At 41.2% G+C, this 21,883-nt stretch overlaps 1 long non-coding RNA gene across 1 annotated transcript; it reads right to left on the reverse strand.

The window, feature by feature from the left end:
* Nucleotides 1-1,739: 1,739 nt before the first annotated feature.
* Nucleotides 1,740-21,521, reverse strand: LOC122706829. Its single transcript, XR_006344473.1, has 2 exons — nt 21,469-21,521; nt 1,740-1,841 (listed from the first exon to the last, which is right to left on the reverse strand). It is a non-coding gene; the product is annotated as an uncharacterized LOC122706829 (long non-coding RNA).
* Between the last annotated feature and the right edge of the window lie 362 nt (nt 21,522-21,883).

Genomic DNA, 21,883 nt, shown 5'->3' on the forward strand with positions numbered 1-21,883 from the left:
TCAGTGGCGATTTTTTAGGAGCGAGAAATAGTCTATTGGATATATGTACAACATCTTGATGCCATGGAGGACTCTGATCCCAGCCAGAGAGCAGTAGATTGTAGACCTTTAAAAAGGGTTCAACGAAGGGCATTGTGCCAGGCTGTGTCCACCCCTCCCCAGTCCAGCAGTAGGACCCAAGTTTGCTCAGCATCCAGGGATGGGATATCATCCCAAGTCAGGGAGGTCATTTATAACAGAGGAGGTCCTGCTTTCCTTTCCTTTCACATCTTGCCATACTACATTGCAGCATAGCTGAGTTATGGTATTGTGATTGCTGTCAGCATACAGCTGCTTGATTCAGGTATTTTGTATCTATGGTGTTTCTCTATTGTGTTTTTGGACTTTGTGCAATAACAAGTCAAGCAGAATGTTTAGCATCAGGTCCTTGTGGATACCCCCTATTTCCTGCAGCAAAACATGGGTGCAGGTTCTCCTGCATGAAATATGAAATTTTCCATATTGCCTTTTCCCTGCACCTTCATCAGCAGTTATTGTTTGTCGAGTTTCTGACAATGGCCATTCTGCCTTCTATGAGGTGACACCTTCCTGGGGTTTCGATCTGCATTTCTAATATTTAGTGATGATGACCTCTTTTCATGTGATTTCTTTTCTTTTTTTTTTTTTTCTCATGTGATTTCTTTTCAAGGGTAAGTTCAACTCACCTCTCCAGATTGGCTCCCTTGAACTCAGCCCTGTTTTAAATTTTTTCTGATGACCACCACTAGGACGTTTGTGGAAATCAGCTGGTTTTTACTTCCAGACCCTCTGACCTTGAGAATACTCAATGCCCAACAGCACAGCCTTTCAAGTTGTTACAGAAAATGGCCTTGAGGCAGCGATTTATTCAGCCCCACACAACTTTTTCCTCTGTAATTTCCATGTTATTTTATTTTGAATAGAGATGATTTCTGAATTTATATGTGTTTCAGGTATATAGGAACTCGATTCATTAATGTATAGAGGTTTATCTATTCTCTTTCAAGTTCTTGTTCCCATCTAGGTGATTACAGTGTGTTCAGTAAACTTCCATTTGCTATTCAGTAACTCATTTTCGACCATCTATTTGATCCATATAAGTGTGTCTGTGTTAATTCAAATTTCTTAATTTACTTTGCCTGTACCTGGAGACTGAGGGCTTCTGCAGAGGGCAAGAGGCACTCCAGGAACATCATGGGGGCGCACTGCCTGCCACATCCTTCCAGGTCCCTGAGCCCCACCACAAGCCAACCTTGGGACCCAAGCCTGCCCAGACTCCAGAGATGTGATACCAGCCAAGGTAACCATGGGATGAGGGGAATAGAGTCTGCGTATGTTTCTATATTTTTTGTGTTGATACAGTTATTTGAACTTGAGTATATGAGTGAATTACAATGCATTGGGTGTTGTTTTTTTTTTTTTTAAAAATTCATAGCAACTTGATTCACTAATTGTTGTTGCATATAAGTTAAATAAGCAGAGTGACAATATTCAGCCTTGTTGAAATCCTTTCCCAATTTTGAACCAGTCCATTGTTCCATGTCTGGTTCTAACTGTTGCTTCTTGACCTGCATACAGGTTTCTCAGGAGGCAGGTAATGTGGTCTGGTATCCTCATCTCTTTAAGAATTTCCCAGTTTGTTGTGATCCACACAGTCAAAGGCTTTAGCGTAGTCTATGAAGCAGAAGTAGATGTTTTTCTGGAATTCTCTTGCTTTTCCTATGATCCAACAGATGTTGCAATTTGATCTCTGGTTACTCTGCCTTTTCTAAATACTGCTTGAATGTCTGGAATTTCTTCATTCATGTACCATTGAAGCCTGTCTTGGGAGCTAACTTTTGCTAGTGTGTGAAGTGAGTGTAATTGTGCATAGTTTGAACATTCTTTGACATTGCCCTCCTTTGGGATTGGAATGATAACTGACCTTTTCCAGTCCTGTGGCCTGAGTTTTCCAAATTTGAGTTTTCAAGTCTGCTGTCATATTGAGTGCATCACTTTAACACCATGATCTTTTAGAATTTGAAATAGTTCAGCTGTATCCCACCAGGCTCCTCTGTCCTTGGGGTTTCCCAGGCAAGGATACTGGAATAGATTGCCATTTCCTTCTCCATGGGACCTTCCCGATCCAGGAACCAAACCCTGGTCTCCTACATTGCAGGCAGATTCTTTCCTGACTGAGTTACCAGGGTCTGTTAGTGATTCACTCATATATAGATGTGTATATGTTATATTTTGGGTTCTATTCCTGTATGAAGTGAAGTGAAAGTCTCTCAGCCATGTCTGACTCTTTGTGACCCCAAGCCTGTACAGTCCATGGAATTCTCCAGGCCAGAATACTGGAGTGGGTAGCCTTTCCCTTCACCGAGGAATCTTCCCAACCCAGGGATTAAACCTAGGTCTCCTGCATTGCAGGCAGATTCTTTACTGACTGAGCTACCAGGGACTGTTAGTGATTCACTCATGTGTAGATGTGTATATGTTGTATTTTGGGTTCTATTCCTGTATAGGTTATTACAGAGAGTGGAGTACCATTCCTTTTGTTACCCAGTGGGTCCTTGTGATTTATTTTCTAAATAATAGTGTGCCTATGTTATTTCAAATAGCTGATTTCTATGGGCCCAATATGTTTCTTCTCTGCTAATTTCTTTTTTCTAAGTCTGTGAACTGTGTATCTTTGCTCAGGGAGCTCATACATATCCATTGTTAAATTCCACCTAGAAGTGGTATCATATTTTTTGCTCACTGTCTGTCTTATTTCAGTTGCTATGATCATCTCTACCTTCTTCTCTGTGCCTGAAGATGCCATTATTTCATTGCTCTTTATGGCTCAGAGGAGAGTGAAAAAGTTGGCTTAAAGCTCAACATTCAGAAAACTAAGATCATGGCAACTGGTCCCATCACTTCCTGGGAAATAGATGGCGAAACAGTGGAAACAGTGTCAGACTTTACTTTTTTGGGCTCCAAAATCACTGCAGATGGTGACTGCAGCCATGAAATTAAAACACGCTTACTCCTTGGAAGGAAAGTTATAACCAACCTAGAGAGCATATTAAAAAGCAGAGACATTACTTTGTCAACAAAGGTCCGTCTAGTCAAGGCTATGGTGTTTCCAGTGGTCATGTATGGATGTGAGAGTTGGACTATAAAGAAAGCTGAGTGCAGAAGAATTGATGCTTTTGAAGTGTGGTGTTGGAGAAGACTCTTGAGAGTCCCTTGGACTGCAAGGAGATTCAACCAGTCCATCCTAAAGGAGATCAGTCCTGGGTGTTCATTGGGAGGACTGATGCTGAAGCAGAAACTCCAATACTTTGGCCACCTCATGCGAAGAGCTGACTCATTCGAAAACACCATGATACTGGGAAAGCTTGAATGCAGGAGGAGAAGGGGACGACAGAGGATGAGATGGCTGGATGGCATCACCGACTCGATGGACATGAGTTTGAGTAATCTCCGGGAGTTGGTGATGGACAGGGAGGCCTGGCGTGCTGCAATTCATGGGGTCACAATGAGTAGGACACAACTGAGTGACTGAACTGAACTGAATATAGCATTGTGTGTGTATATCCCATATTCTTTATTCCTTTCAATGTCCTTCCACACTTAGGTTGCATCAGTGTCTTTGTTATGAAAACTGGTCTGGCAGGGATGGCATGGGTACCCCTGTCTCTGAAAATGTTGCTTCTCCCTGACTCTATGCCCAGTCATGTGATTGCTGTTTCCTAAGGCACTTCTGTGTTTCGTTATTTCAAGATCCTCCATATTGTTCTTTCTAGTGGATGAACCAGTGGACATTTTAGAATTCTCATCCAAATTAATTTCTTGATGGGAATTTCTATTCCTAAAATTTTCCCATTTTTATTTTGCTAACTTCATTCTTGATTATTTTTTGTGTTTGTAGTTATCAATCCACTATTTCTTTTCCCACTGAAGTACAGGATACAGCATAGTGATTCAGTATTTTAACGGAGTATACTCCATTTAAAGATATTATAAAATCATGGCTATATTTCCCTCTGCTAATTATGATATGCTATTATTTTTCTTACATTACATATAGTGATTTTTATCTCTTAACCTCTACTGCAGTCTGGCAACACCTACAACCACATCCCTCAGGCATCCCATCAGTTTTCTGGATTTGTGAGTCTCTTTCTGTTTCATAGGTAGGTTCATTTGTGTCTTTTTTTAGATTCTATACAAATGTGATTTCTTATGGCCGTTTTCTGTGTGCTTCTGACAACCTTGCCTTAGTATGAGAATATGTAGATTCATTTTCCTGAAAATATTTATAACTTCAATCAGAATTTTCCATGTTTCATACAGCAAATTATGGGTACAGATTTTCATGCATGGAACATGAAATTTGCCATATTTCATGGAGGAAATTATGGACACAGATTTTCCTGCATGAAGTATGATACTTTCCAAATTTTTTACAGGAAAATGTGGCTGTAGATTTTCCTGTATTAAGTATGAAATTTTCCATATTCCATGCAAGAAAATATTGGTACATATAAAGTATGGAAAATACATCTTCAGAATGAATTCCTTTTGATTCATTCTTTAAAGAAAATCCCATTTCCCTGGTGGCTCGGATGGTAAAGCGTCTGCCGGCAATGCAGGAGACCTGGGTTCGAGCCCTGGGTTGGGAAGATCCCCTGGAGAAGGAAATGGCAACCCACTTCAGTACTCTTGCCTGGAAAATTCCATGGACTGAGGAGCCTGGGGTCGCAAAGAGTCGGACACGACTGAGTGACTTCACTTTCACTTCAAAGAAAATCAGCAAAAATTTTCTGTATTTTTTAGTGGTAGTAATTATCACAATGTGATAAAATGTGTCTGGTAAAATGTGTCTTTACCTGCTTTCTAGGCCATATTTATCTTGTTGGTAGATTAATTGGCCTCATTTAACTAATTAGTTATTTTTGAAATATATTTTAAAGTGGTAAATCTAGTTTCTGTTTTTTTAAATAATCTCATGCTAAGGAAGTTTCTCAGTCAGATCTTCTGTTGTGAGAAATATGCCATTTTCATTTTGCTGGTTTTTTCTTCTTGATTTTCTATTGTGTTTATAACTATACATCAAGTATGTTTTTTCTAGCTGAAGTACAGTTGTTTAACATAACTACATGGTTTTCTCAGGATATAGGCCCAGGTGTTATAATGTCAAATCCTAGGCTTTGTCCCTAGGGAATAGTAGCATTGTGTTCTATGGTGATTTGCATTTGTTTTGTCTTTTTTCTTTCCTTAAAGGGTGTGATCACAATTTACCTTTGGCAGTTGGTTTCCTGAAAGTCAGCTGTGTTTCGAATTTTTTTTCCTATATTCGTCCCTGATCCTCAGAGCAGTTGTCACCAACAGAATCCCAGGCCTAGTGAATTGAGGTTCTTTTAGAACCTGTGATCAAATTTTATTTACAGAAAATATCCAGAAGGTGGCAGCACTTTTTTAAGCCCACTTTGGTTCCTGGAGGTAACCAGAGCCTTAGGGCAAGCTGGCTACTTGGGCTGTGAGATCAAGTGGAACGTGCCTGAGCAAACAGGAGAGGGCTTGAGTCTCACTACTTTTCCCCTTAAGCATCACACAGACACCCCGTCCTGACATCCTTTTCAGTTTCACAGTACACTGCTGAGGTTGAATATGGGCCTAGGAGGCTGCACTCTCAGGAATGAGCTCTGAATTGGGAACATGCGCATCAGGAGAAGTGGATGCTCGCTGACCCTTGCCTTCAGATTCTTTGAGGTCTTGATGCCCTGTGAGACTCTGGTCCCAGCCAGAATGTAGGGGACAGTAGACATTTAAAAATGGTTTGAAAAACGGTACTGTGTCAGGCTCTGCCACACACCAGTCCAAGAGTCGGACTGAAGCCTGCTCAGCTTCCAGGGATGGGATAGCATCTCAAGTCAGGGAGGTTGGGGATCATAGAGTAGGAACTGATATTCTTTCCTTTTCTTTAACATTTTCCAGACGTTACCTTGCAGTATAGTCAATTTGCAGTGTTGTGATTTTTGTCAGTATATAGCTCCCTGATCAGGTATTTGATAATCATGTGGTATCTCTATTCTTTTTTATTTTTGCCACAGAATGTCAAGCAGAGTGCTGAGCATCAGGCCTTGTGGATTATGTATCCCAGATACACTTTTTTTGTGTATACAGAGAAGGAAGGTAGTTAATTTGGGGGGTATATCTCTTACAGAGATTTCTGTGTATAGATTAAAGATTTCTGTGTACGTGTAGAATGAAGGAAGGAAGAGGATAATCCTCGTGGATTATCTATTACAGACACACATTTCTTGTTTATGTAGGTACAGAGCTCAATTCATTCAAGGCCCTTCACTTATTTTCTTTTTTTCCTGAACACATTGTTTGACTTTCGGTTCTCAGAGTCCCTTTTTGGATTGTAAATATGTTGCCTTGTATGTTTATGTTTGTTTTGCTTGGAACTTAACTCATATGCCATAGTCTTCCTCTGCCTGACTGACTTCCCTTTGTGTATGGTCCTTCAAGGTCCATCCCTGTGGCTCCCAGTGTCCTGATTCCCTAATTTCAGTGTCTGTTTTTAATGAGTGAGAAATAGTCTACCGGATGTATGTACCACATCATGTTTAAGCTTTACCCTCTCGTTGGAGACTTTGATGGCTGTCTGTCTTGGCTACTGGAAGTAGTACTGCAGCGCTCCTTAGGGTGGATGTGCCTTATGACCAGTTGTTTTCTCGGGATATAGGCCCAGGTGTGGGAATGTCAGATCCTATGCTTAACCTCTTTGGAGAGTTCTTTCCAGGCATTCGAGACTGTCCATTTTCCAGGCTGTTGCCATCGTATTTATCCACAGACACCTTAGGGGCTTCCTTTTCCTCCAGGCTCTCTCCCGAATTTATTGCTTGTAGATTTGTGATGATCATGATTGTGGCAGTTGGCATTTGATTTACCATTGTCATTTTGACTGACATTTCTTCAGTAATTAGGAATTCTTAGCACCTCGTCCTGTTGTGGAGGTTTGATTTTTTTTTTTTCTTAATGGGTGTCAGGACAATTTGCTTTTGACACCTGGGTTCCTGAAAGTTGGGTGTGTTTGGAAATTATTTCTCCAGTACTGCCCCAGGACATTTTCTCAGGGCATCTGTCATTATACAAGCCCAGTCCTTGTGAACTGAGGTGCCAGTGAACTCTGGAGATAAAATAGTAGTTACTAAAATTGTCTACAAGAAGACAGCACTATTCAGACCTCCATTTGGTTCCTGGGGTAACCAGAGCCTTAGGGAAAGTTGGTTTCCTGGGCAGTGAAGTAGAGTGGAATGTGCCTGAGCAAACACGAAAGACCTTGAGTGTCAGGTCTTTCTCCTCTAAAGCATCACACAGACACCCGGTCCAGGCTTATCCCTTCAGGGTCCACAGTACACTGCTGAGGGTGCTTGGGTGCTAGGAGGCTGCACTGTCAGGAACGAGCCTTGAGCTGGAGCCCCAGCATCATGAGAGGACTAGGCTTGCTGAGCCTTGCCTGCAATTACTTGAGACCTTGATGCGACACGCAGCCCTGACCCCAGCCAGAATGTAGGAAACAGTACACATTTCAATAGGGTTCAACTGACCATTGTCAGTGTACATCACGGGATTCAGGTATCACATATCTATGGGGTATCTCTATGGTTGTTTGGATTTTTGCCATAGAATGGTGAGCAGAGTGCTGAGCATAGGGGCCTTTGAAGTTATCTCAGATATACTTTTCTGTGGATACAAGGAAGGAAGATAGTTAATTTTTGTGGTATATCTCTTTGAGAAAGAGACTTTTGTGTATAGGTTCAAGATGCATATTTCTGTGTATATGTAGAAGGAAGAGGGAAGGAAGAGGATCATCCTTGTGGATTATCTACTGCAGATATACCTTTCCTGTCTGTGTCAGTACAAACCTCCTATTTCATTCACGACCCTTCAGTTATTTATTTTTTTTTTTATGGAACCCTAAATGTTTGACTTTGAATCCTCAGAGTCTCTTTTTGGGTTGTAAATTTGTTGACTTGCATGCCTATTTTTATTTTGCCTGGAATGTGCCTCATGTACCATGGTCTTCCTCCGCCTGACTGACTCCCCTTAGTGTATGATCCTTCAAGGTCCATCCCTGTGGCTCCCAGTGTCCTAATTTCCTAATTTCAGTGGTGATTTTTAATGAGTGAGAAATAGTCTACTGTATATGTGTACACTTCTTGTTTAAGCTTTAACTTCTGGTTAGAGATTTTGTGGTTGTTTGTCTCGGTTACTGGAAGTCGTGCTGGAGGTTAGTTGGGGTGCTTGTGCCTTTTGATAGATGGCTTTCTCAGGATACAGGCCAAAGTGGGGGAATGTTGGACCCTCAGCTTAGCAGGACCTGACTGTTTTTTTTCAGGCATGAGGAGACTGGCCGTGATACTGGCTGCTGCCGATATATATTCCCACTGAGAGCTCAGGGCGATTCTTTCTCCCCCAGACTCCATCCCATATTTATTGTTGCAGATTTGTGACACTGACCATTGTGAGTGGTGGGATTTGATTTCCCATCGTCTTTCAATTGGCATTTCTGCAGCAATTAGGAATGCTGAGCATCTTATTTGGTGGGGGAGGTTTGGGTTGGTGTTTTTTTTTTCCTTAAAGGGTATGAGGACAATTACCTTTGGGCATTCCTGAAAGATTCCGGCTGTGTTTGGAATTTATTTCTCTGGTGCTGGCCACGGGACATTGGGCTGTCATTCACAGAACCCCAGGCCTTGTGAGTTTGAGGTGCCTGTGAGCTAGGGTGATCAAATTGTAGTTCCAGGAAATGTCCACAGGGCAGCAGCACTTTTCAGGCCCAGCTTGGTGCCTGAAGGCAACCAGAGCCAGCGCAAGTTGGCTTCAGGGCTGTGAGATGGAGTGGAATGTGCCTGAGCAACAGGAAAGGGCTTGAGTCTCACTACTTTTCCCCCTAAAGCATCACACAAACACAGGGTCCAGACTAATCACTTTAGGGTTCACAGTTCACTGCTGAGGGTGCTTAAGGTACTAGGAGGCTGCACTCTCAGGAAGGAGGCTTGGACTCGGATCCCCAGCACCAGGGGAGGTTGAGGCTAGCTCAATTTTGCCTTGAAATTCCTTGGGGCCTGATGCCAGGCAGGACTCTTGTCCTAGCCAGACAGAGCACACAATAGACCTTTCAAAAGTGTTCAATGAAGGGTACCCTGCTAGGCCGTGTTGACCCCACCTGAGTTCAGCAGCGGGACCCAAGCCTACTTAGGCTCCAGGGATGGGATAGCATCCCATGTCAGGGAAGTTGGACATAATACAGTAGGCAATGCTTTCTTTCCCTTTTCGTTAACATTTTGCCAATACTACCTTGCGGCATAGACTATTTGCTTTCTGCCATTAGGGTGGTGTCATCTGCATATCTCTCCCAGCATCTTGATTCCAGCTTGTATTTCATCCACCTGGCATTTTACTTGATGTACTCTGCATGTAAATTAAATAAACAGGATCACAATATATAGTCTTGACGTACTCCTTTCCCAATTTTGAACTAGGCGATTGTTGCCTGTCCAGTTCTAACTATTGTTTCTTTAGTTGTTGTTGTTTTTAATTTTTTAATTAAAACATTTTTTTCTTTATTTATTTTAATTGGAGGCTAATTACTTTACAATAGTGTGGTGGTTTTTGCCATACATTCACATGAATCAGCCATGAGTGTACATGTGTTCCCCATCCTGAACCTCCCTCCCACTTCCCTCCCCATCCCATCCCTCAGGGTCATCCCAGTGCACCAGCCCTGAGCACACTGTCTCATGCATCGAACCTAGACTGGCGATCTATTTCACATGATAATATACATGTTTCAATGTTATTCTCTCAAATCATCCCACCCTCGCCTTCTCCCACAAAGTCCAAAAGTCTGTTCTTTACATCTGTGTCTCTTTCAGTGTCTCACATACAGGATCATCATTACCATCTTTCTAAATTCCATATATATGCATTAATATACTGTATTGGTGTTTTTCTCTCTGACTTACTTTGCTCTATATAATAGGCTCTAGTTTCATCCACCTCATTAGAACTGATTCAAATGCATTCTTTTTAATAGCTGAGTAATATTCCATTGTGTATATGTACCACAGCTTTCTTATCCATTTGTCTGCCAATGGACATCTAGGTTGCTTCCATGACCTGGTTATTGTAAACAGTGCTGCAATGAACATTGGGGTGCACATGTCTCTTTCAATTCTGGGTTCCTTGGTATGTATGCCCAGCAGTGGGATTGCTGGGGTTGTATGGTAGTTCTATTTCCAGTTTTTTAAGGAATCTCCACATTGTTCTCCATGGTGGCTGTACTAATTTGCATTTCCACCAACCGTGTAAGAGGGTTCCTTTTTCTCCGCACCCTCTCCAGCATTTATTGTTTCTAGACTTTAATAGCAGCCATTCTGACCGGTGTGAGATGGTACCTCATTGTGGTTTTGATTTGCATTTCTCTGATAATGAGTGATGTTGAGCTTCTTTTCATGTGTTTGTTAGCCATCTGTATGTATTCTTTGGAGAAATGTCTGTTTAGTTCTTTGGCCCATTTTTTCATTGAGTCACTTATTTTTCTGGAATTGAGCTGCAGGAGTTGCTTGTATGTTTTTGAGATTAATTCTTTGTCAGTTGCTTCGTTTGCTATTATTTTCTCCCATTCTGAAGGCTGTCTTTTCACCTTGCTTATAGTTTCCTTCATTGTGCAAAAGCTTTTAAGTTTAATTACGTCCCATTTGTTTATTTTTGCTTTTATTTCCATTACTCTGGGAGGTGGGTCATAGAGGATCCTGCTGTGATTTACATCAGAGAGTGTTTTGCCTATGTTTTCCTCTAGGAGTTTTATAGTTTCTGGTCTTACATTTAGATCTTTAATCCATTTTGAGTTTATTTTTGTGTATGGTGTTAGAAAGTGTTCTAGTTTCATTCTTTTACAAGTGGTTGACCAGTTTTCCCAGCACCACTTGTTTCTTGACCTACATACATACAAGCTTCTCTGGAGGCAGGTAAGGTGGTCTGGTGTTCCCATCTCTTTAAGAATTTTCCACAGTTTGTTGTGATCCATGCAATTAAAGGCTTTAATTCTTTGAAAGTTTTTAATTTTATGAAAGTTTTAAATTTGATGATGTAAAATATATACCTTATTTTATATATGACATATATACATCTATTTTTATATGAGGTATATACCTATATTGTCATATAAGGGATATATACTGATATTTCACATAATACATATATACCTATATTGCCATATATGAAATATATACATCTATCTTCATATATGAAATATATATTGAATACTACTCAGCAAAATAGCAAAATGAAAATGGGAAATTTTTAAAAACAGAAGATTCCATCAAGATATTGATTTTAATGAGATTTTTAAAAATCACATTAAGTAGTTTTATGCTTTAGGAAGAACTTATCAGTGAAGTTAAGGCAATTAATCTAAATACAGGATAATATTTTTTTATTTAAGATGCTTGTTAATATTCTCTGACAAAACATTTTATGTTCATTATTTTTGATGCATACCTAGTGATTTTAGTTCACAGTGCTCTATAAATAGAAGTCATTTACCAATCTTCTAGTTTCAAATTAAATCTTCTGTACCTATTAAGATGTAAGAGAGTGTACTTGAGTTAGAAGGGTTATCTTAAGTCTCTAAAAACATTACTCAAAAGGCACAACAATGATTTTCATTATGGTCCCTGGACTGGTATTTGCAAATCTTCTAAATCAGAAGGTCTGGAACTGCCATCTGACAATTTTAGTTAGTAAGCCGTCCAGGTGAATCTGAGGCACTGAAGCAAACTGAAGTTTGAGAACTATTGCCCTGGAAGTCCTGGCAAAACTCATATTTTACCAAGCCCAAGTTGTACAAATTATGAGTTATAGTTAAATTTTCATTTCATGAGTTATAGTAAAATTTTCATTCTTTTGGTTACAGAACAATTGTAAATGAGTGTACTCAGAAAATATATATATGTATATTTTCATATGTGAAATATATACCTAGGTTTTCATATATGAAATATATACTGAATACTACTCAGCTATAAAGGCAATTAACATATGGCGTTTTCAGCAATATAATCCTAGAGATTATCATAGTAAGTGATGTAAGTCAGAAAGACAAAGAGCAATACCATATAATATCACTTGTATGTGAAATCTAAAGTATGACACCAGTGAACTTATCTATGAAATGGAAACAGACTCACAGATATAGAGAACTAGTGTTTACCAGTGGGGATAGGGACATAGGAGGGGCAAGATATGTGTAGGGGATTAAGAGATAGAGACTACTATGTATAAAATCAATAAGCCATAAGGTTATATTATACAGCACAAAAAAATGTAGCCTTTATTTGTAATACTTTTAAATGGAGTATAATCTATAAAAATATTGAATCACTATTTTGTATATCCAAAACGAATATAGTATTATACATAAACTGTACTTCAACTTAAAAATTGTTGATGGCTATCTACAAAAACAATAAGGAATAAAAAATAAGTGAAATAAAGATGGGAAATTTTTAAAAATAGAAGATTCTATCAAATAATGGATTTATATGAGAATTTTGAGAATCACATAAAATAGCTTAACTCTTATACTTTTTGCTTTTCAAGAGCTTACTAGTCAAGACGAGCCAATTAATCTCCCTAACACTAAACCTTACCCAGCTAAGGACACTAAGCACATTTTGTCACCAAGTTTCTCAAGATGACTCTGGTGGCAAAGGTTTCTTTAACTTTAACCTCTCTTGTCACTAATTGTAGCTATTTCAGGAACAACATTGTTCTGGTAGCAATATCATGTGGTTCAACAGGTCCTAAGACTACATGACCAAGGGTTTTCTTTTTTTCTTTTAGTTTCCATTAAAAGCTTTATCAAAACCTCCCTCTACCTTTTTAAAACTAGGGTTTTCTTTTTAAATGAGCAACTTAGGAAAGAGTTGTGCTGTACTTCATCTTGTCAGTGTTAAATTCTCATGGAGAAAAATTTACTTGTGAATCTATTAGCCCCAAAGCCTTCTATTCTCCCCTTAAAGTGAGCCTGTCTTGCATTATTAAGAATTTGGGAACTGCAAAGTGAAAAGATTACTGTGTTGAAGGAGCTGCAAAGTGGCCCATTTGGGGCAGTCCATCTGGGCAGGTGGAAGGGGCAGTGTGATGTTCTGTTAAGTGGATCAGGGAGCTCACCATGTCAGATGAATTCTTCCGGGAGGCCCAGACCATCAGTTAAGTTTCTTCTGGGGAATTGTGGTTACCCCTCACCATGAGAGTGTGTTCATGGTAACAGGTCTATCTGTAACATCTGTAAGGCCTGAATCAAGAGTCCACATATCATAGAATATAAAATGGAATATTAGTCATAAAAAATGACAATGCCATTTCAGCAACATGGATAGATGTAGAGATTAGCACATTAAGTGAAGATACAACACAGAAAGACAAATATCATATGATATCACTTATGAGTGGACTCTAAACTGTGATGCACATGAACTTCTTGACAAAACAAACAGTCTCAGAGAAGACAAACATAAGGTTACCAAAAGGGAAAGGGATGGGGGATTAATCAGGAATTTGGTATTAACAGGTACACACTACTACATATAAAATAGATAAACAAGGCCCTTCTATATAGCAGAGGGAACTATATTTAACATTTGTAATAGAAGGAAAGTTATGACCATCCTAGATAGCATATTAAAAAGCAGAGACATTACTTTGCCAACAAAGGTCCATCTAGTCAAGGCTATGGTTTTTCCAGTGGTCATGTATGGATGCGAGAGATGGACTGTGAAGAAAGCTGAGCACCAAAAAATTGATGCTTTTGAACTGTGGTGTTGGAGAAGACTCTTGAGAGTCCCTTGGACTGCAAGGAGATTCAACCAGTCCATCCTAAAGGAGATCAGTCCTGGGTGTTCATTGGAGGGACTGATGTTGAAGCTGAAACTCCAATCCTTTGGCCACCTCATGCGAAGAGTTGACTCATTGGAAAAGACCCTGATGCTGGGAAAGATTGAGGGCAGGAGGTGAAGGGGATGACAGAGGATGAGATGGTTGGATGGCATCACCGACTCGATGGACATGAGTTTGAGTATACTCTGGGAGTTGGTGATGGACAGGGAGGCCTGGCGTGCTGCGATTCATGGGGTCACAAAGAATCGGACACGACTGAGTGACTGAACTGAACTGAATAATCTGAGAGCATGTATGTAGGTGTGTTTTATATATATGTATTATATATGTTTATATATAATAAATATAATGTTTATTGTATACAATATACATATATCTAACTGAATCCCTTGGGTATGCACCTGGAACTAACACAACATGAAACAACTATTCTTCAATTAAAATGCACCCATTTTTTGATAGGAAAAAAAGAGTCCACATATCATTGATACAAATATTTGAAGTTTAAGTCAATTTAAAACACCATTACACAAAATGCATGTCTTTATAACTGCTTAAAGATGCATCACCGAGCTCATCGCCTTGAGTAACATGATAATGCATGTCCCTATAGTTAGACTAAGAAGAAAGGAAATAACTAAATATGTAATGAATCCTTATCTGTGAAAAAATTGTCAAGTTGAGATGTCAAATCTAGTTTATTTCATATATCTGAAAATTACAAATTCATCCTGAATGCTCCTTATTGTTAATTATTTAAGAAATGCAAATCAAAATTTCAATGAGTTACCACCTCAAACTGGTCAGAATGGCCATCATTTAAAACTCTTCAAATAACAAGTGTTGTGGTTGTGTGTTGAAGGTGTGAAGAAAAGGGAACCTTCCTTCACTGTTGGTTGGACTGTAAATTGGTGCAGTCACTGTAGAGAAGAGTATGGCAGTTCCTCAGAAAAACTAAAAACAGAGTTACACTATGATCCAGCAATCCCACTTCTAGCCATACATCCAGACAAAGCCATAATTTGAAAAGATACATGCTGTATTCTAAAAGAATTCGTGCACACCAGCTGTGGATCTACCAGGAAACCTTAACTCTTACAGCTGAGATAGCAAATTTGATTTCACATGTTGTCTGCTATATTTAGACTCTTGGTTCACACTCCATGGAAGCACATACTGTCATAATTAAATCCAAATTGAATGTTAGCTTTATTTTTCAGATGTGGTTTCCCTCCAGCAGCGTAGGAGCATTCCCTTTTCTCCAGGTCCTATTTCCCCGATGTTGAGAGAGTCAATTCCTAAGCAGGCTGATAAGAAGTCTGGGGTTCTCAAGGAGGAGAGAAGGGCAAATGTTTTTTTTTTCTTTAAGCCCAGAGCTGATTATTGCATAACAAAACAACTCATCTTGCTCATGGATATGTTTTCCCTTAAACTCTACCAATGATTGTATAACAACAATGTATCCTGCTTGAGGAAGTGTTTTTCTTTCTTGAGAACTTTTGAACTAATCCTGTCATCTTAAAATGTATATTATAGGAGTGGGTCTGGTAAGACCTTTCTATTTTTAGTTCTAATCCCATTATCTTAAAAGGTAAATTGTGGGAGTTCAGTTGCTCCGTCGTGTCCGACTCTTTGTGACCCCATGGACTGCAGCACGCCAGGCCTCCCTGTCCATCACCACCTCCCAGAGTTTACCCAAAGTCATGTCCATTGAGTTGGTGATGCCATCCAACCATCTCATCCTCTGTCGTCCCCTTCTCCTCCTGCCCTCAATCTTTCCCAGCATCACGGTCTTTTCAAATGAGTCAGCTCTTCGCATCAAGTGGCCAAAGTATTGGAGTTTCAGCTTCAACATCAGTCCTACCAATGAACACCCAGGACTGATCTCCATTAGGATGGACTGGTTGAATCTCCTTGCAGTCCAAGGGACTCTCAAGAGTCTTCTCCAACACCACAGTTCAAAAGCATCAATTCTGTGCTCAGCTTTCTTTTCTTTTCTTTCTTTTTTTTTTTTTTTTTTTGCGCTCAGCTTTCTTTACAGTCCAACTCTCACATCCATACATGACTACTGGAAACACCATAACCTTGACTAGACGAACCTTTGTTGACAAAGTAATGTCTCTCCTTTTTAATATGCTGTCTAGGTTGGAAATTGTGGGAGTGGGTCTGGTAGTTTCTTTACAACTTTGAGACATTCTTTTGATTTACTGTAATAACCAATTGAAAAAGTATATAACTCCCTTGAGAAGACTAGCCAGGGGGGCACTCTCTGTCCCCCTTCTGATGTTTATGTCAGAAGCTTTCTGTGTCCCTTTTTATACTTTAATAAAACTCTACAACATAAAAGCTCTTGAGTGATCAAGCCTGGTCTCTGGTCCCAAAGCTAAATCTTTGGAGATCATTAATCCAACATCATTCACCATAAGCTATCACCTTGGGGGCTCATCTGGGATCTTCAGGACAAGGTAAGAACACTCAGAGCTCTAGCCTTTCTGCTTTCTCAGTATACACGTTTTCTGTTTTACTTTATCACCTGTACGGTGTGCTTGTATGAGTGAATGACATGCCCTGCATGAAGCAATTGATGAGCCCTGCTCTGAGGTTTCATGGTGCCTCGTAATGACTGAAGGCAGTCCCCAAAAGGGGAGCCTTGTCAGGGTTTATAGCAACCTGCCAGTGCCAAGAAACACCCAGCGCCCCTGTGAGGGGGAGCAGCTGGAGAGATGGGCAACGCATGTGGACCAAACTTTCCTTTCTCAGTCACCTTTTCCTGGTCTCTGACCATTTCGTAATTGCATGGAGAACTAGAACTACTAATCTAATCTGTCGGATCATAGACTCTCAAGGGACTTGTGATCCATGCTGTTACTATGTACTTTTACTTAGACCTCATGTATGGAAGCGCCTAGCCTTGCCGGGAGCCAAATTTACAAGAGCATGTTTGGGAGCGAGGTGGAGCTCTAGCTCCAGGAACGTCTCTCAGGCTAGAGGTCAGTCTCTTGGCTGCCTGCCTCAGTGGCCAGCGAACTGAAAATGAGTCTTTGTCATGACTGTGCCTCCGATCTATGTGGATAAAAGCTCTGCTGGTGACCATGAGGTTTTTGAAGATACAGATCGGGAATTGCAGGATCTGGTTAGATTGGAAGTACAGTGGGCTTCCAATCACTTCACGGCAAATAGATGGGGAAACAATGGAAACAGTGACAGACTATTTTTTTGGGCTCCAAAATGACTGCAGATGGTGACTGCAGCCATGAAATTGAAAGACGCTTGCTCCTTGGAAGAAAAGCTATGACAAACCTAGACAGCATATTAAAAGCAGAGACATTACTTTGCCAGCAAAGGTCCGTCTAGTTAAAGCTATGGTTTATCCAGTAGTCACGTATGGATGTGAGAGTTGGACTATGAAGAAAGCTGAGCATTTAAGAATTGATGCTTTTGAACTGTGATGTTGGAGAAGACTCTTGAGAGTCCCTTGGACTGCAAGGAGATCCAACCAGTCCATCCTAACGGAGACCAGTCCTGGGTGTTCATTGATAGGACTGATGTTGAAGCTGAAACTCCAATACTTTGGCCACCTGATGCAAAGAACTGACTCATTCGAAAACACCCTGATACTGGGAAAGTTGAAGGCAGGAGGAGAAGGGGACGACAGAGGATGAGATGGCTGGATGGCATCACCAACTTGATGGACATGAGTTCAAGCAAGCTTTGGGAGTTGGTAAAGGACAGGGAAGCCTGGTGTGTTGCAGACCATAGGGTCACAAAGAGTTGGACATGACTGAGCGACTGAACTGAACAGTGGGCTTCTTCCTTTGGTAGTGCTGTTAGGGGATCAGAGGAGGCTGTCTGGTGGCTTTTGTCTCAACTCCTTAGATATTCCTTTTGTGGAACCTGTGGGAATGAACTGGAAGGACTGGCCCTAGTAGCTCGAGGACAAAAATCACTTTTTCCTCGCTGGCCGATCCTCCACCCCCTCTTTTGCTCTCACATTTACTGGTGTGGTGACACTCAGAAGGGACATCTTGGTGGTGGTTCATCCTTTGATGACTAACCACCTCCACTGTGGTCAGGACTGTATTCAGGGAGGTGTACGGGCACATGTGAAATGGATGCCTCCCCTCGTAGTCCTAGCTCGGGAAACATTCCGGGAAACTGCTCTCTTACACCCTGGGAGGCATCAGAGGAAAGGGACAAACCAAATCAAAAGTCTTGTTGGTATGGAACTGAATCAATTTGGGATGCCATCAGGTCTACCCCTGGTGCATCTTCCCCCCGCCTCGGTGGTAGAACCAGGAGGGATCAGTGAGGTGCCTGCGTCGGTAAGGGACAGACTAAGGCTGACCAGGGAAGGAAAGCTTTGGCGGGAAGTCTGCCTGCACCCCCACCTAGAGCAGGGAGGCACACTTTCGATGGAAAGAAGCCGTGGCTGTGGATGCTGCTTTTTTCTCTCTTACAGATGGAAGCTAACAGTTCCAGAACCACTCCTTTACAATGTATTTAAAAAAAAAAAACTGGGACAGGTTTGATCCCCCAAATTTAAAAAAGACACATCTGATCTTCTTCTGTGATACTGAATGGCCACGGTATCCTTTGGGGAATGCTGGCAGATTGAAAGGTCTCTTAATTATAATACTGTTTTACATTTAGATCAGTTCTGTAGAAAACAAGAGAAATGGGTAGAAGTGCCATATGTGTTGCTCTTTATCTCTCTGTGAGACATGCCAGACTTATGTCCCAAGGGTGCAGATTTGGGTGTGAAACCTTCAGCTCCCTCCTGTCCTCTTACTTTGCCCCTGTATCCGGGGTTCCCAACCAAACAGGGTGAGAATCAGGGCACCCTTCCAGGAGGGGTTGCCTCGGTCTTAGTAGAACTTCAAACAGTCCCAATTGCGGTTGAGACTATATATATATATGCCTTTATGGGACTAACTCTACTTTATGACTTCCCTTAGAGAGATGTAATGTGTGTCTTGGAATAGACGCTGACCCCTGACTCAAAAATTAGAGTTTTAGGGAAGCTACTACTTTTGGAGATGAATGGCTTGAACGTGAGACAATGGGAAAGAGGGAACATGAAATAGCCCTCCTTTCTACAGGGAGCCAAGCAGTTCCCATGACAGAGCCAAGTTGGGACTATAACATGGCTAAAAGAGGGTGGGATCAGAACCACTTTGTCAGATGTATTCTTGAAGGACTCAAGCGAGCACATGCTAAGACTTTAGAGTATGTTTAGTTGGCTGACATAAAACAGGGAGAGAAGGAAACTCCTAGTAAATTTCTGGATAGACTACAGGAGGCTCCCCACAAGTTTACTGACATTGATCCTGAAAGTGCAGAGGGAGGAATGATCTTAAAGGATAGATTTCTCACTCAGTCAGCTCCAGATATCGGCTGTAAGCTACATAAACCGGCATTTGAACCAAATTAGTCTTTAGAAAAACTGTCGCAGCTGGCTCAGATGGTATATTATGGTAGAGAATAGGAGGAGGAAAATAGGAGACAAAAAAAAAAAAAAAAAAAAGAACTAGGCAAAAGACTGAAGCCCCAGCATGGCTGTTAGATCTGCTCTGAAACAGCCTGAGGAAAATGCCCAGAGGAACCCAGGTGAAAAGGGATGAGCTTGTTATTACTATGGAAAGGAGGGGCATCTCAAGCAGGATTGCCCTCAGGCATCTAAGCTGCCCCAGGGTCTATGTCTGTAAAGGACCACACCTGAGGAGAGACTGCCCTCCAGAGACATAGGCCCAGGGGTTGGACTTTCAGGACAATCAAGACTAACAGTGCTTGAGGGTCCCCCACACAAGCTCCAATCCTAGTTACACCTGAGGAACCCCAGGTATTAATAACTATGGGAGACCAATTTTCTTCCAGACACTGGGGCAACTTACTCTGTACTTACTGAAGCCCCTGGCCCGCCTTCCTCCAGATCCACTACCATAATGGGGGTGTCGAGACAAGCCAAATGCTATTATTTCAGTTATCCTTTAAGGTGCAACTGAGACTCTCTGCTATTTTCTCACAAGTTTCTAATCAGGCCAGAGTCTCCCTCACCCATTCTGGGGAGCTGTATACTGAACAAGGTCCAGGTCTCTGTTCTCACAAATATGGAATCTGCTATTTTTAATTGAACAATATGTAACTCTTAGGGTCTGGGCTTATGGAAAAACTGGGTCCAGCACAAAATGCTGTTCCTGTCATTATCAAGCTCAAAGACCCTCACCTATTTCCACATCAAAAGCAGTATCCACTAAAGCCCGAGGTTATCAATCAATCAATTGATTCAGTTGCTCAGTAGTGTCCAACTCTTTGCAACCCCATGAACCGCAGCACGCCAGGCCTCCCTGTCCATCACCAACTCCCGGAGTCCACCCAAACTCATGTCCATTGAGTCGGTGATGCCATCCAACCATCTCATCCTCTGTCGTCCCCTTCTCCTCCTGCCTTCAATCTTTCCCAGCATTAGGGTCTTTTTCAAATGAGTCAGCTCTTCGCATCAGGTGGCCAAAGTATTGGAGTTTCTTTCAGCTTCAACATCCGTCCTACCAATGAACACCCAGGACTCATCTCCTTTAGGATGGACTGGTTGGATCTCCTTGCAGTCCAAGGGACTCTCAAGAGTCTTCTCCAACACCACAGTTCAAAAGTATCAATTCTTCTGCACTCAGCTTTCTTTATAGCCCAACTCTCGCATCCATACATGACCACTGGAAAAACCATAGCCTTGACTAGAGGGACGTTTGTTGACAAAGTAATGTCTCTGCTTTTTAATATGCTGTCTAGGTTGGTCATAACTTTCCTTCCAAGGAGTAAGCATCTTTTAATTTCATGGCTGCAATCGCCATCTGCAGTGATTTTGGAGCCCAGAAAAATAAAGTCAGCCACTGTTTCCACTGTTTCCCCATCTATTTGCCATGAAGTGATGGGACCAGATGCCATGATCTTAGTTTTCTGAATATTGAGCTTTAAGCCAACTTTTTCACTCTCCTCTTTCACTTTCATCAAGAGGCTCTTTAGTTGTTCTTCACTTTCTGCCGTAAGGGTGGTGTCATCTGTCATCAATATCTGAGGTTATTGATATTTCTCCCGGCAATCTTGATTCCAGCTTGTGCTTCCTCCAGTCCAGTGTTTCTCATGATGTACTCTGCATATAAGTTAAGTAAGCAGGGTGACAATATACAGCCTTGACGAGCTCATTTTCCTATTTGGAACCAGTCTGTTGTCCCTTGTCCAGTTCTAACTGTTGCTTCCTGACCTGCATACAGGTTTCTCAAGAGGCAGGTCAGGTAGTCTGGTATTCCCATCTCTTTCAGAATTTTCCACAGTTTATTGTGATCCACACAGTCGAAGGCTTTGGCATAGTCAATAAAGCAGAAATAGATGTTTTTCTGGAACTCTCTTGCTTTTTCGATGATCCAGCAGATGTTGGCAATTTGATCTCTGGTTCCTCTGCCTTTTCTAAAACCAGCTTGGACATCTGGAAGTTCACAGTTTATGTATTACTGAAGCCTGGCTTGGAGAATTTTAAGCATCACTTTACTAACGTATGAGATGAGTGCATTTGTGTGGTAGTTTGAGCATTCTTTGCGATTGCCTTTCTTTGGGATTGGAATGAGAACTGACCTTTTCCAGTCCTGTGGCCACTGCTGAGTTTTCCAAATTTTCTGGCATACTGAGGGCACCACTTTCACGGCATCATCTTTTCAGGATTTGAAGTAGCTCAACTGGAATTCATAACCTCCACTAGCTTTGTTTGTAGTGATGCTTCCTAAGGCCCACCTGACTTCACATTCCAGGATGTCTGGCTCTAGGTGAATGATCATACCATCGTGATTATCTGGGTCATGAAGATCTTTTTTGTAGAGTTCTTCTGTGTATTCTTGCCACATCTTCTTAATATCTTCTGCTTCTGTTAGGT

Source organism: Cervus elaphus, chromosome 13, assembly GCF_910594005.1.
Source record: "Cervus elaphus chromosome 13, mCerEla1.1, whole genome shotgun sequence".
Classification (NCBI taxonomy): Eukaryota; Metazoa; Chordata; class Mammalia; order Artiodactyla; family Cervidae; genus Cervus; species Cervus elaphus.